Source organism: Marmota monax, unplaced genomic scaffold, assembly GCF_021218885.2.
Source record: "Marmota monax isolate L192 unplaced genomic scaffold, Marmota_monax_Labrador192_F-V1.1 WCK01_AAM20220418_F8-fsc00197, whole genome shotgun sequence".
Classification (NCBI taxonomy): domain Eukaryota; kingdom Metazoa; phylum Chordata; class Mammalia; order Rodentia; family Sciuridae; genus Marmota; species Marmota monax.
In genome coordinates this window covers 1,198,998-1,215,410 of record NW_026694815.1, presented here as the reverse complement: position 1 = coordinate 1,215,410, position 16,413 = coordinate 1,198,998, and the positions used below count along the sequence as shown (strand labels likewise).

General features: G+C 37.7%; 1 pseudogene; it reads left to right on the top strand.

Moving 5' to 3' along the window:
- The first annotated feature begins 11,734 nt into the window (after positions 1-11,734).
- LOC124080121 (glucosamine-6-phosphate isomerase 1-like) lies at positions 11,735-12,649 on the top strand (annotated as a pseudogene).
- The last annotated feature ends 3,764 nt before the right edge of the window (positions 12,650-16,413 follow it).

Sequence of the window (16,413 nt, the reverse complement as noted above, 5' to 3'; positions counted from 1 at the left end):
TGGGAAATTTAAAAATTGTATGGTGTTTATAGATTAGATCTCATAGGAAATTGAATTTTTTAAATAATATCAAAACTAGAGTCTTAGCAAAAATGTTTTGATTCATTGCTGAGTTATTTCTCCTGTATACCTGTAGATCTGATAATAAGACTCTGAAAGTCTTTGAAACTTCTATATCAAAAGCATCTTTTCACCTCCTAAATCAACCTGAAATTTGAAGAAAAACATGTCGGTGATTTTTCAAAATGTATCAGTCTATGTACCACTTTTGAATGCTTGCTCCAATGTCTGACGTCCCAGTAATATATCACTGTGCTGTGTCACCCAGTGCAGATATCTTGATGAGAGATCACTTGCAAGACATTGAGTAGCTTCTCTAATAATATGCTGCTTGAACATATCCTTGATGTGACTGATAGCTGGAGCAGGAATTTTTTTTTTTTTTAAAAAAAGACTTACGAGAAAAATGCACAGTTTAATTTAGGTTGTATATTATCTTAAGAGTGAGAAACTTTACCATGAGTGTGTATAGGATACAGGGGATACCTGACAATATATAGAGCGTCCATACTGAAGCACAGGTCTGAAAAGAAAACTGAAGTACCATCAACTGAGTAAAAATTATTCCAAGTAGGTGAGAAACAATGACAAACAGGAAGGAATTCCATAGTATTGCTACTAACCCAGGACATCCTGAACATATACTGTAGAAAGAAAGTTATTCTTTAAATAAAGGCAGTGGATTGTGCATACTAATCTACATTGTCCCTCAGGTAGAACAATAAAAGTTACTTCTGTGATTGAGAAATAATATCTTCCTCCCAGTTGGTAGAATGTTGGGAAAATAACTTTCAAAATTAATGTATATACAATCTTTATATATAAGATGCACATATGCATATATACATATATATAATAAATTAACATCCAATTTTACTTTTTAAATTGTGTAGAGACAATAAGCAAATCAATAGAGTTTTTAATGGAAACTATGTGTAATAGAACTAAAACCTCTCCCCTCAAAAAAAATTGTTAAACCCCAAGAAGCGGTAAGTTTTATTTTGTTCTGTTTTATTTTGTTTTGTTTGTACCAGGCATTGAACCCAGGAGAAATTCCCAGACCTTTTTTATATTTTATTTAAAGACAGGATTTCTGGCCCAGCACCGTGGCACATACCTGCAACCCCAGATGCTTCAGAGACTCAAGCAGGAGGATTATAAGTTCAAAGCCAGCCTCAGCAAAAGTGAGGCACTAAGCACCTCAGTCAGACCTTGTCTCTAAATAAAATGCAAAATAGAGCTGGGGATGTGGCTCAGTGGCTGAGTTCAATCCTTAGTACCATACCCCCAGGGGGAAAAAAAAAAAAAAAACACAGGGTCTCACCAAGTTGCTTAGGGCCTCGCTAAATTGCTGAAGCTGGCTTTGAACTCACATCCTCTTGCCTCAGCCTCCCAAGCCACTGGGATTACAGACATGCATCACCACACCAGGCCCAAGAAGTGATGTAAAAGCTATTCATGGAACCACTAGTAAGCCCACTAGTAACTATACAATCAGAAAGATATAGATAAGGAGAAAGAAAGAAGACTTTCCCCCAAAGATAGCTGGGAGAGGGTCTCAGTTGTGGACAAGACTCTTGTTTTGTGTCTTGTCTCTCCTTCAGTCTGTCCACTGGTTTCTTTTTTTTTAATTGATTTTATTTTTTAATTGATTTTAAAAAATATATGACAGTGGGATGCATTACAATTCATATTACACAAATAGAGCACATTTTTTATATCTCTAGTTGTATATAAAGTATGTTCACACCCATTCTTGTCTTCATACATGTACTTTGGATAATGATGTTCATCACATTCCACCATCATTTCTAACACCCTGCCCCCTCACTTCCCCTCTCACCCTTCTTCCTTATCTAGAGTTTGTCTATTCCTTCCATGCTCCCCCTCCCTACCCCTCTATGAATCAGACTCTTTCTATCAGAGAAAACATTCAGCATTTGTTGTTTTGGGATTGGTAACTTCACTTAGCATTATCTTCTCCAACACCATCCATTTACCTGCAAATGCCTTGGCTTTATTCTCTTTTATTGCTGAGTAATATTCCGTTGTGTATATATACCACATTTCTTTATCCATTCATCTACTGAAGGGCATCTAGGTTGGCTCCACAGTTTAGCTATTGTGAATTGTGCTGCTAAAAACATCGATGTGGCTGTGTCCCTGTAGTATGCTGTTTTAATGTTCATCATCTCTAGCAATTAAAGAAATGCAAATCAAAACTTCTCTAAGATTTCATCTTACTCCAGTCAGAATGGTAGCTATTATGAAAACAAACAACAGTAAGTGTTGGCAAGGATGTGGGAAAAAAAGGTATACTCATAACATCGCTGGTGGGACTGCAAATCGGTGCAGCCAGTATGGAAAGCAGTATGGAGAGTCCTTGGAAAAGTGGAAATGGAACCACCATTTGACCCCACTGGTTTCTCTTTCCATTATTGCAGACTAACGTCCTCACATGAAGGACAGTATGAGAGTCAACAGACCCTAAGCTTCCCTTCCGTTGTCCCACCATCAGACAAACTTCACCCTTTGTTCTAATGTGCAAATTCTTGGAGGAATTCCAGTGGCCCCACATGTTGTCACTTTAGTTCTTTCCAGATTCATCCTCTATGGCTAGGCCAACTGGAGTCACTCCCATAGATAGCCGTGTTCTCTGTGGAGTGAAAAATTGCAAGAGAAGCTTTTCTGTGGGATTGTTTTCCAGCTTTCAAGAGATGGCACAGTTGGTGACTTGACAGTTGAACCTGACCAGGAAACAGATCACACAATGCAACATGACCACTGCCAGCTTTTCTGCTTCAGACATTCAGGATTTATACAACACCTCCTTTACTAAGGCATCCACCTTTGCAAAGGCTCAGTCCTGTAACATGGATGCCATTTCTACACCTTAATAAATACTGACATCATATATGAATCTTTAATATATTTTTATCCCACAATCAGAAGGGAGATAAAATTCTATAGGAGAGCTGGAATCCAGGCATGACTCCTCAAGCTGTCACCTGGAATTTACATTATGTTCCTCCCACCTGCTTTGCACCACCCTCTCATCAGGACCCAACACACTTGTCTGAACCCTTTTTCATTTATGAGGTTTTTGCCAGGTTATTTTTGTTTCCTTATCTAGTCTTCTTACCAGGATTAGGTATTTGGGACAAGATATGCTTCCTCAGATTTTATGTAGTAAATATACTAATCCCATGATTAAAACATAGAGATGCCAGTACAAAGTTCTTATTTTATTTCTTCAATAATGCAAGTTTTTTCCTTTAATCCTGTATCTTTTGTCTATCCAGAAATCCATAGAATCATCATTAACCAGCCTTTTCACATATGGCACAATATTTGTGACAATATTTGAATGCCACCCTGGGTTAGGGATGCTTGCAACCTGGAATATCAAGCCCAAGTATTACAGCAGTTAAAGAGGACATCATTATCTATCATCTTGTGTAATCTACCTACTATGCAACTTTATGCATCACTGGGAATGTTGTTAGCTATGCAAAATTCTTAGTCCCCAATCCAGACCAAATGAATTATAAATGTGGGGGGAGGGCCCAGAAATACCCATTGAAACCAGCCCTCCCAGTGATTCCAATACATGGTAATATTTGAAAGGCACTGTGCTATAATAGTCTAACTGGGAAACTTTGTACTAAATTGCCCTCCATATTTATCCTCTAAGAAGACATTGAAAGTTAATAAGTAAAGAAGAATGCAGAGTACAATATCTGGATTGTCAGAGATTTGGTACAATGGGTGACATTCAAAATCCCTAACACTTAGTAAGGTATGTACACTACCCAATCACAATCACGCCACCATTGAGTACTGGCAGGTTTCTGCTGCCTAAAACCTCTGCCTTCCTCAAGACTCCAGGGCAGTTTCGATCCCTTCTCCATGATTCTTGGTATGTATCTAAGAATTAGTACTAGACTGCCTGGGTTCTATTGACTAAACACCTCATCCAGTCAAAATAATTTGACAGTCACTATGGCACAGATAATCTGGTAAAAATCAAATCTTCCTTTGGGACTAGGGAGGTACTCAAAGGCCTCAAACACTGGGTACTCCACAAATAATTCCCATATATTTAATTCAAAATAGTTTTAATGTATAAGAAGAAATATGTTAATATTGGAAATTTATTAAATCTTATCCTAACTTTTCTCTAAGAGTATAATTTTGCTAAGAGTGAAAGGCCATATAAACCCCAAGCAATTTATAGCCCATTGCTTTTAAAAATGTATAAATAATTGGGATAGAGTTCCTGGGGGATGTTACATATATACATTGATCAATGTCTTGCCTAATTCCAAATTAATTTACAGAACACAGGAATATACAACAAACTTCATCTAAATTTACCCTTCTTTCTACAATGCATCCTTTTTGTGGCCACACACAGACTTAATGCTATCTGAGGTATATGGGCAATTTGTAGGCTCTGAAATATTTGATTGATTATTAAAAAAAGATAAAATATTGAACACACCAGAGGAAATACAGCAAGCACTCCTTTGAGAGTTGTTGCCCATCCCATTCAAGAATCATGGATTCTATGATCCCAGGTACCCTTCATAATAGCCTTTCCACCTCTAAGAGACAGATGGCAAAAGTTAAATATAGCCCAAATTGAGTGCAAATATTTCTAAGAATTAAGACCTTTGGGTGTATCATTATTTGACTTTCTGTGTATTCATCTTAGTTTTTTAAATTAAACATTTTATTTTGAGATTATCATAAATGCATATGCATTTCTAAGAAATAATACAAACAGATGATACTTACTTCCCCACCTCCAGATCCTTCCAGTGAAAATATTTTACAATATAGAGAAGTATCATAGCCAGGATATTGACACTGATACAGTCAAGATTCAGAACAGTTCCATTACCAAAGGGATCCCTCGTGCTGCTCTTTCAAAGCCACATTCTTTCTTCCCAAAGCCTGGCAGCTATTAAACTGATCCATTTCTATTGTTTTTCAGCACAAGAATGTTATGTAAATAGAATCATGTTCTATGTAATTTTTTGTGACTAGCCTTTTCTCACTTAGCATAATTGTCTTAAAATTCATCCAAGTTGTTGGATATAGCAATAGTTTGTTCCTTTTTACTACTGAGAATATTCCATGATATGGCTGTACCAAAGCTTAATATGCCCAGTGATGGATATCTGCATTGCACTTTGGGTATATTAAAAATAAAGCTGCTATAAACTTTTATGTAGATTTTTTTTATAGGAACACAGTTTTCATTTCTCTGGGATAAATGCCCATGTGCAATAGTTGGGTCATATGGTGTTTGTATGCTTAGTTTTATAAGGAACTGCCAAACATTTTTCCAAGGTGGCTTGGCTGTACCAGCCTACATTTCCACTGACAAAGTAAAGGTGATATCCTTATACCTGGCATGTATCCCTATGAGCATTTTTTAGTTATCACTTTAAAACATTTTTAGTCATTTTCATAGGTACTCAATGATAATGAAGGCTATTTCCTTGTCACCTTAATTCACATTTTTTTAGTGGCTAATAGTGTTATTGATCATCTTTTCATTTGTTTTTTTGCCATCTGTATATTCTCTTCAGTGAAATGTCTCTTCATTTTTTTTGACCAATATCTAATTGGGGTTTTCATTTTTATATTTTAACTGTTGACTTTTGGGTTTCTCTTACACAATCTGAGTACTACTCCTTTGTCAAACATATGGTTTGCAAATATTTTCTCCTAGTCCATAAACTATTCTTACATCTTAAAAGTGCCTTTCTTTCAAAAAGTAATTTTTTTTTTATTTTGACGAGGTACAAATTATGACTCTTCCTCCCAAGACGGCATGCTTTAGATTTCAGGGCTAAGCACTCTTTGACTAGACCCAAAGTCTTTCTAGAGTAAGTCTTACAGCTTTATGTTTTACATTTAAGACTATACTCTGACTCAACTTTCATATATAGTGTGAGGTTTCAGAACTTTTCTGCCCAAGCACCATTTGTTTCTGAAAATATCCTTCCTCCATTCAATTGTTTTTAAACTACTATTTTTAAAAATCAGTTGAGCATTCTTGTATGGATTTACCTATTCTGATCCACTGATATGTATCTATCCCAATCTTTCTATCCCAATAGAGCTATCTGCCAATACCATAGTCTTGATGAATTAAATTATGTTGCAGGCCTTAATATCAGCTAGAATGACTCCTCTAATTTTTTTTTTCCTTTCCAAAATACATTTCCTTCAAGAATAGTTCCAGCTGTTCTATAGCTTTTTCCTCTCCAAATCAGTTTTAGAGTAAATCTATCTATATATACATAAAGACTTGTTAGGATTTTGGTACTGTGAAATTTGTCCATCACACTTGAAAAAAATTAAAAAAAAAGAATCTTTCCAAGAGAAACAAAGTAGAACATAATGTTTAATACAAATTCTTTTCCTGTGCAACCTGGAGATCCAGTATTTTAATTGCTTGTATAGATAGAGCATTGCTTGCCTGAATCTCCATATTTATGCTGTATTGTAAAGGTTGGCAAACTTTGGCCTTTGCAGTCTCTTTTTAATGAGATATGTGAGCTAAGAATGTTTCTTTTACATCTTTTTAAGGGTTGTAAAATCAAAGAAGAATATGTGACAGAGGCCATTATGTAGAATGCGAAGCCTAAAACATCTGTTCTTACAGAAAAATCTTGCAAACCTGTTCTATAGTACAGTAGTTCTATAGTACAGTAGTTCTATAGCATCGTACATTTGCATTATGAGAAATATGAGGAAACAAATTATTACAATCTTGAAAATGTACAAAGTTCCCCAATAATAACTATGTTTACCAATGTATATAACTCTCTTCAGCAAAGGTAAAAATTGCTAAGTAAATGAATCTCTAAGATGCTAAATGTAATACACTAAAATTATGTTAACAGACAATTTAAATTTCTAAATTAATATAGCTTTATAAACTGAAAAACTAATATGCATATACAAGGTATTATTTTCATTTGGGGGAAGATGGCAGTTGGATTGAACCCAGGGCATGACACATGCATTTACCACAAAGCTATACTCCCAGGCTTTATTATTTATATTTTTAAAGGAAGATTTTTTATGGAAGTATATTAGAGTATTTTTAAGAGCCTGGATTCCTGAACCAACCACTTTGAGTGTGGATTCCTGTTTTTCCACGAGGTAACTGTGTTCTTAGCCAGGTCTAAGTTTCCTCATCTGTGAAATAAGGATAGAGTATATCACAGTATCACAAACAGTATTAAATGTACTCATACACATAAAGAGTATTATAATGGTTAAAACAGTAATCTGTGTAACAAGTGTTTCCTAGTAATATTACTTGTATGTCATACTATTCTTTGTTAACAGTTAAAAAATAAATAACTTTTTCACATCACCAAAATCAAGGATCTGATTTTTTTCTGTGGCAGTTTTTATTTATAATTTTAAAATTAAAACTTGTAACATGATTCTTCACTCACCATATGTGTGTGTGTTAATAACCTAATACTCTGTTGAGCACAATGGGGGGAACTTACAGTAAGGTATTCGTCCTGCCTTCAAGAGGACTTTACAAAGGCTGTCCTTGAAATTATCATAATGGCAGAGCTGTGCATATAACTCAATATAAATTCAAGTAAATAACACATCTGTAAAGTCTAATTGCCAATATGTAAGTTACAATATAGTTAAGAATATCCATTATCAACATAATGGATTTTTATTACCTATAAATCAGAAATAATAAAAATATAGATGAAAACTTAAATTGCTCTCTGAATATGGAAATACAAAAAGGTTAGGTTTCTCTTTGCAGAATGAAGTATTACCCCAAGCTCTGTGGTACAGAGATGAATCACAAACCTTTCTAATTCTGACACAAAATTATTATATTCAATTTTTATATAACAATAGTGAAGTGACATGAAAAAGAATGCCTTATTTGTCATTAACTTATCTAAATTGCATCCACATAAAAAAAACAAATTTATGACTATGAGAGCCAAAGTTACAGTGAGCTGATAAATCAGAGCAGAAAGGCAAACTGAATTTCTTCAATACAAGCTCAATTCTCAAGGGTTATCTAACTGCAGGCTAAAAATATAGCTAAACAAAGGAATAAGCTTTCCTTTCTATACTCTTATTTTTTAGTGTGGTTGGCTGCCTCTCAAACACAGATTTTATAACTATTTTAAGGCTTAGGTTATGTATTACTCCATTGTTTGTTACTGTAATGAAATATTTGAGGCAGACTAATTTATAAAGAAAAGAGATTTATTTTCAACTCATAGTTCTGGAGCTTCAAGATCAAGGGGCTACATCTGAAAATGACCTTCTTGCTGGTAGAGTCCTGGAGCATTGCTGAGCATCACATGGCAAAGAAACAGGAGCATATGAGTGTGTCTCTTTTAGTCTATCTTTTAGCTGGGTGCTGTGGCATGAGCCTGTAATCACAGCAGCTCTGGTGGCTGAGACAGGAGGATCATGAGTTCAAAGCCAACCCCCCAACTTAGTGAGACATTAAACAACTTAGGAAGACCCTATTTCAAGATAAAACATTTTAAAAATGGGGGAATTGTGGATGAGTCTCAGTGATTAAGCACTCCTGGGTTCAATCCCTTTAGGTACAAAAAAAAAAAAAAAGCTATGGGGACTCCACCCTGATGATTTTATCTAATTCTAATCACTGCCCAGTCCCCACCTCTAAATGCCATATTTAGATTAAGTTTTCACCCTTTTAATACCTCATAATGGGGAATAAATTTCAATGCATGAAAACTTGAAAGGACACATTTATGCATATCCAATCCATAGCTGGTAATTATTTTTAAAAGATAAAATATTATGCTTGCCTCTGTAAGAAACAAGAAAAACTCTTCCCTCCCCTTCCTCATCAGTATGTGCCTTTTTCCACAGTCATCCATTATGGCCAATGCCTTTCTGCAGAATAGCTAATAAAAACTTCCAGAAAAAAAAAATTCTTAATACTAAAATATAAGCAATTTATACATATGCTTGTGAGAATGTAATTTCAGGTGAAAGTCTCCAAAATTTCCTACCAGAGCTGTACCTCTTAGTAAGACAATGAAAGAAACCATATATCAGGTCCTGGTTTTAAAAAAAAACAGTCTTCTGTGCCAGATAAAGTAATACAAAAATATCAGAAAGAGGGGGATCCAAGATGGTGGGCCAGAGGGAAGCCGCATTGTGTGTCACTCTGTGACCTGGGAATCAAGTTGTGAGAAGACTGCTTCTCTGTGAGTGAAAATTCCTAGTTCCACACAGGGGTCAAGGCCACCGTGTGCCCATGCAGGGATCCAAGCCCCAGCATCAGACTAGGTCTCCCAACTACTCGACCACACAGGACTACTGGGTGCTCCAGCAGGACCATCAGCATCCGCAGCTGCACAGAACTTTTGGCCACACACCCAAGAAGAAGTCCCAGACGCCACTCCTATGTAAGACAGCGGGCAGCTACCCACGCGCTGGAGCTCCAGCCACCACTCCTGTGTGGACCCCCATCTACCAATGTGGGGCTCCCCTGGTCACCTCCATCTTGGGACTCTGCAGCAGCAGAGACAGTCTCCTATGTGCAGTAGTCTGTACCTGGGAACTTCACAGAGGCTCTGAAGACAGTGACAGCCATATACTGCATGCCACAGAGCTCATCTCTGAACTCATAGTCCACTGCAATCACCTGGCTCCCCCCACCCAACCCAACACCTCATCACTGAAAGCAGCCACCTCCATCTTGGGTCACCTTCATCATCATCTTTAGGGGGGGCAACTCCCAATTTGAAACTCGGGTTGGCCAGGTACCCAGTTTCAAACTCCTCCCTCTCCCCAGTAGGCTGCTAACCCAGCACATTGACGGCCGAACACAACATAGTGGCAGGTGCACAATGAGCCCAAAGTGCCATACACAAGACCCCCAGAGAGAAAAGTCACTTACTAGGAAGTAGTAAGAGAGAGGGTGTGTGTGATACAGTTTAGAGACTAACATAGAGACCAGGAAACGGGAGGTCTTCAGGTGAGATAAGGATATAAGACCAGGCACACACATCATACCAGCAGGCCCAAAAAGAGATCCTTGAGGTGCAGTCTCTCTCAGGGATTAGCGGGTGCTACACCCCACTTCCAGGTATCCTCCACCCCGGAACAACCCTCTTACCCTGGTTATCTTCACCATTCTGAGAGTTGAGATACCAGCTAACAACAGACAACACCACCAACTGGATGAGAAAAAAAGCAGGAGAAACACTGATCTCCAACCAAAACAATCCTTGTTTATTCCTTTGAGATTTTTTTTTCTTGCCCCTCTTTATTTTCCCGCCCGCACATCCCCAACATAGGTGAAACCAAGTAATTGCACGAATTAGGATTTACAGGACTGGGATGTCTGAATAGTATGTTACAGTTGGGTTGTATATTCTTTTTTTTCTTCTAATTTTTATGATTTTAACATTTTTATTTTTATGTACTCTACTGTCTTCCCACTTACTTGACTACCCAAAATTACTTCCTCTCTATTCTCCTTCTACTAACCTTCTTTAGATTTCTCTTTCACACTTCCTAAGATATAATAACTCTATATCCTCACCTCCTACCTACTCAGCTTATTGTCCTACACTTCACAACTGGTTGTTTGTCCACCAGCAGAAACTCTAAACCCTTTTCAAACCTACTGATTATATTGTAGATAATAATTGAATTCACCATTCCTGTACATTGTTACCAGACTATAAACATCTTAATAGCAACTATTTATTTTTAGGTTGTATATTGTTTATATTAGGATCTGTTAACATTCTCATTCCCCAAAAAGGACAGGTATTAGAACCATACAGAAACACTATAAGCCTTTAGGGTAAAAATAGTAATGCCCTGGATTCATAGTGATAGAAGGGAAGACACACAGCAACATGAAAAGACAAAGGAAGAAAGTGCCCCCAAACATATCAAGATATCACATTATTAGAATCCATGGCCAGCTGCTAAGAGCCACAGCCAAGTAATATGATACATGGCATTTTTGGTTGAAAGGTGATGCCAGCAAGCCATTGAGATGATATGATTATGTTAAGATCTGCATTCATATGGATATTGGACTCCTGCTGTCCACCTCAGCCTGCTATGGGACTCCTGGAGAGTTCCCATTGGTTGGGGAAGTGCGGTAGGAGGGAATTCCGGAGGAGGGACTTCCTGTTGGGGTCCAGGAGAATGCCATGTGGGTCAGTCATGGGTCGGTAGGCAATTTTCCCGGGACCATACAGGGCATTGGCGGCAGTTTCAAAAATAAAGTTTGTTCCTGCTTGAGTGGCTCGTGATTTTGTGCCCAGCCAGACTGTGGCAGCCAGCACAGCAGAACAAATGACAGATAAGGAGTTCAGGATGTACATAATTAAAATATTCTGTGAATTAAAGAATGATATAAGACAGCAAATTAAGGCAGCAAAAAAGATCATTTGGACAAAGAGCTACATAAACAAATATAGGAAGCAAAAGATTACTTTAATAGGAAGAAGATAGAGATTCTAAAAAACAAACAAACAAAATATCAACCAAAAAAAAAAAAACCAGAAATTCTTGAAATGAAAGAGACAATAAACTAAATTAAAAACTCAGTAGAGCAGTCGCCTCGGCAGCCACAGGAGGTGTGTATGACAAGATGAAGCTCATCATCCTGAAGCACTATTCACAGGCCAGTGAGTGGGCGGCCAAATACATCAGGAACTGCATCAACCAGTTTAACCCACAACCAGACAAGTACTTCTCCATGGGACTCCCCACTGGGAGCACCGCACTTGGCTGCTATAAGAAACTGATTGAGTACTATAAGAATGGAGACCTGTCATTTAAATATGTGAAGATCTTCAACATGGACGAGTATGTGGGCCTTCCTCGGGACCACGCAGAGTTACCACTCTTTTATGTGGAACAACTTCTTCAAGCACATTGATATCCATCCAGAGAATACCCCACATTCTGCATGGGAATGCAGCTGACCTGAAGGTTGAGTGTGATGCCTTTGAGCAGAAGATCAAAGCTGCAGGCAGGATTGAACTGTTTGCTGGAGGCATCAGCCCTGATGGACATATTGCTTTCAATGAGCCAGGTTCCAGCCTGGTGTCCAGTATTTGTGAAGACATTATCCATGGACACCACGCTGGCCAATGCTAGGTTCTTCGATGGTGATCTTGCCAAGGTGCCCACCATGGCCCTGACAGTGGGTGTGGGCACTGTCATGGATGCTAGAGAGGTGATGATCCTCATCACAGGCATTCACAAGACTTTTGCTTTGAACAAGGCCATTGAGGAGGGGGTGAACCATATGTGGACCGTGTCTGCCTTCCAGCAGCATCCCTACACAGTGTTTGTGTGTGATGAAGATGCCACCTTGGAGCTGAAAGTGAAGACTGTCAAGTATTTCAAAGGTTTAATGCTTGTTCATAACAAGTTGGTGGACCCCCTGTACAGTATCAAAGAGAAAGAAATTGAGAAAAGCCAGTCTTCTAAGAAACCATACAGTGATTAGCCTATGCTGGGACCTACTATCAAATACCTCATAGGAAATTTTCTTTAGGAGAACAGAATTGCTTTTCTTTAGTCCAGTATGGTTAGTGCAGTAAGTAGGTGAAATTACTTTTCTTGGTTCTGAGGCTAGAAGCCTTGTCATGGAGTTCAGCTGTGGAATGACATAACTTAATCAGAATCAATCTCTGAACAGCATTCTCCATCATTTTGATGTCCACCACACCCATGTTAGGGCTTCTTGGCTTTTTGTTCTGCCTTAGCCACTGTTCACATGTACAACACACTCCTGTCAGGAATTTCTATTCTTATGTGTACCTATTCTCAAGTGGGTGGGAATTAGGAGCTTGTGTATTTTGGACTCACTCTGTTTGGAGTCTTGAGACCTCCTCTTGAGCAGGCCTGCCCCTTATGTGAGAACTGCTGCTTCAGGTTAAGATGTGAACTTGATATCTAAATGACATACAAGGTAGCAGCTTCTCTGGTCAGTAATAAGAACCACAGAAAGAAAACTGTTCTTACTCTCTTTCTCCTAGTTGTTTTTCTACTCTCAAGGTGGCTTTTCCATGAACTGAGAGGACTCCTTGGAGGAGGATTTAGGTGACTGGGGCTAAAGAGGTGGCTTTTGCTATTAACTCCAAAGCCTCCAGGGGTCCATCCATGACAAACTTCTCTCCCTTTGGGGACCCAAAAGGAGAGAGGTAGAAACCTTTTCCCTCTAGAGCCCTGGGTTTTTGTCAGAGGTCTCTTTTGCATACTCATCGGTACGGAGAAGACGCACGGGGACAACAGACACTTCTGCAACTTCAGTGTTGTGATCAGACAAGGTGCTGGGGCAGAAAGCAGCTCAGTTTTTAGTTTAGTCACTACACACAAGTGCCACACTCTCCTGCCTCCCTCAGAGTTGAGTGCCAAAGCCACACACCAGATCCTTCTAGTATTGTTGCCCCATTTAACATACCCTGCTCCTCTAACCCTCTCAGGTGTGTGTGGTAGGATCTGATGTTGTCAGAACGTCAAGAATTATAAGCCTGGGCTGTGGATGTGGCACTTGCCTAGTGTGCATGAGGCCCTGGGTTCTGTTTCCAGCACCACAAAAAATAATTTCAAACAACAAAAACCCTTTGCCCATTCATCCTTTAGCCCTCCTTCCCAAATATTTTGTTGCTGTCTTCCTCTCATGCTCTTAAGCCTTTGTGGAGTGGTTGCTGCCTCAGCCTTCCTGTTCTTGTGCCTATTTGAAGCTACTGCTGCCTATTTCTGGGAAAATTCTGGCCTAGGCCTCTCTTTAAGTGCTGCCTTTGACACCAGCATCTCGTCCTTTAACTTTTATATGTGATTGTGCTGTCATTCTATGTTAAGCTAATCAATCAGTGGACTTGTTTACGTTATGATATTTCCTATTAAATCCAATATTTTCAATAAAAAAAAACTCAGTAGAAAGCACCACCAACATATTAGGTCCCTTGGAAGACAGGACCTCAAACAACGAAAACAAAATATATAATCTTGAGAAGAATGTAGACAACACAGGGAAAATGGTAAGAAACTATGAGCAAAACATTCAAGAAATATGAGATTGCATAAAAAGACCAAATTTAAGAGTTACTGGGACAGAGGAAGGCATAAAGTTCCAAACCAAAGGAATAAGCAATCTATTTAATGAAATAATATGAGAAAATTTTTCAAACATGAAAAATTATTTGGAAAACCAAATTCAAGAGTCTTACAGGATGGCAAATGTACAGAATCACAACAGATCCACACCGAAGCACATTATTATAATGAAAATGCATCAAGAGGGACATTTCATACTGCTTAAGGAAACCATTCATCATAAGACATAACAATAATAAATTTATATACCCCCAAACAATGAGCATCTATAGTCATCAAGCAAACTCTTCTCAAGTTCAAGAGTCAAATAGACCACAACACAATAATTCTGGGTGACTTTTACACAACACTTTCACCATTGGATAGATCATCCAAACAAAAGCTAAACAAAGAAATCATAGAACTCAATAATATAATCAATAATTTAGACTTAACTGATATACATAGAATATTTCATCCTTCAACCAGTAAACACACTTTATTCTCAGCAGCACATGGTTCTTTCTCTAAAACAGATCATATAATATGCCAAAAAGCAACTCTTAGCCAATACAAAAAAGTAGAGATACTACCCTGAATTTTATTAGATCATAATGGAATGAAATTAGAAATCAATGACAAAATAAAGAATAAAACTACTCCAACACCTGGACACTAAATAATATGCTACTGAATGAACAATGGGTTGCAAAAGACATTAAGGAGGTGATTAAAATTTCTTAGAAGAAAATGAGAACACTGATACAATGTATCAAAATCTCTGGGACACTATGAAGGCAGTACTAAGAGGAAAGTTCATTGCATGGAGTTTATTTCTTAAAAGAAGAAAAAGTCAACAAATAAATGACTTAACATTACATCTCAAAGCCCTAGAAAAAGAAGAACAAATCAACACCAAAAGCAGAAGAAGGCAGAAAATAATTAAAACCAGAGCAGAAATCAATGAAATTGATATAAAAGAAACAATTGAAAAAAATAACAAAACAAAAAGTTAGTTCTTTTAAAAATGAATAAAATTGACAACCCCTTAGCCATGCTAATGAAGAGGAGAGAAAACTCAAATTACTAATGTCCATGATGAAAAAGGAAATATCACAACAGACAATACAGAAATACAGAAAGTAATTAAAAATTATTTTGAAAACTTGTACTCCAATAAAATAGAAAATTTTGAAGGCATTGACAAATTTCTACAGTCATGTGATTTGCCCAAATTGAATCAGGATAATATACACAATTTAAACAGATCAATTTTAAGAGATGAAATAGAAGACATCATCAGAAGCTTACCAACCAAGAAAAGCCCAGGACCAGATGGATACACAGTCGAGTTCTACAAGACCTTTAAAGAGGAACTAATGCCAATACTCTTCAATTTATTTCAGGAAATAGAAAAAGAGGGGACACTTCCAAACTCATTCTTTTTTTTTTTTTATTGTTGGTTGTTCAAAACATTACATAGTTCTTGATATATCATCTTTCACACTTTGCTTCAAGTGGGTTATGAACTCCCATTTTTAGCCCATATACAGATTGCAGAATCACATCAATTACACATCCATTGATTTACATATTGCCATACTAGTGACTGTCATGTTCTGCTACCTTTCCTATCCTCTACTATCCCCCCTCCCCTCCCCTCCCCACCCCTCTTCTCTCTCTACCCCCTCTACTGACCTTCATTTCTCCCCCTTGTATTATTTTTCCCTTTCCCCTCATTTCCTCTTGTATGTTCTTTTGTATAACCCTGAGGGTCTCCTTCCATTTCCATGCAATTTCCCTTTTCTCTCCCTTTCCCTCCCACCTCTCATCTCTGTTTAATGTTAATCTTCTTCTCATGCTCTTCGTCCCTACTCTGTTCTTAGTTACTCTCCTTATATCAAAGAAGACATTTGGCATTTGTTTTTTAGGGATTGGCTAGCTTCACTTAGCATAATCTGCTCTAGTGCCATCCATTTCCCTGCAAATTCTATGATTTTGTCATTTTTTAATGCAGAGTAATACTCCATTGTGTATAAATGCCACATTTTTTTAATCCATTCGTCTATTGAAGGGCATCTGGGTTGGTTCCAAAGTCTTGCTATTGTGAATTGAGCTGCTATGAACATCGATGTAGCAGTGTCCCTGTAAGGAGGACATACAATCAATCAACAAGTACATGAAAAAATGCTCACCATCTCTAGCAGTCAGAGAAATGCA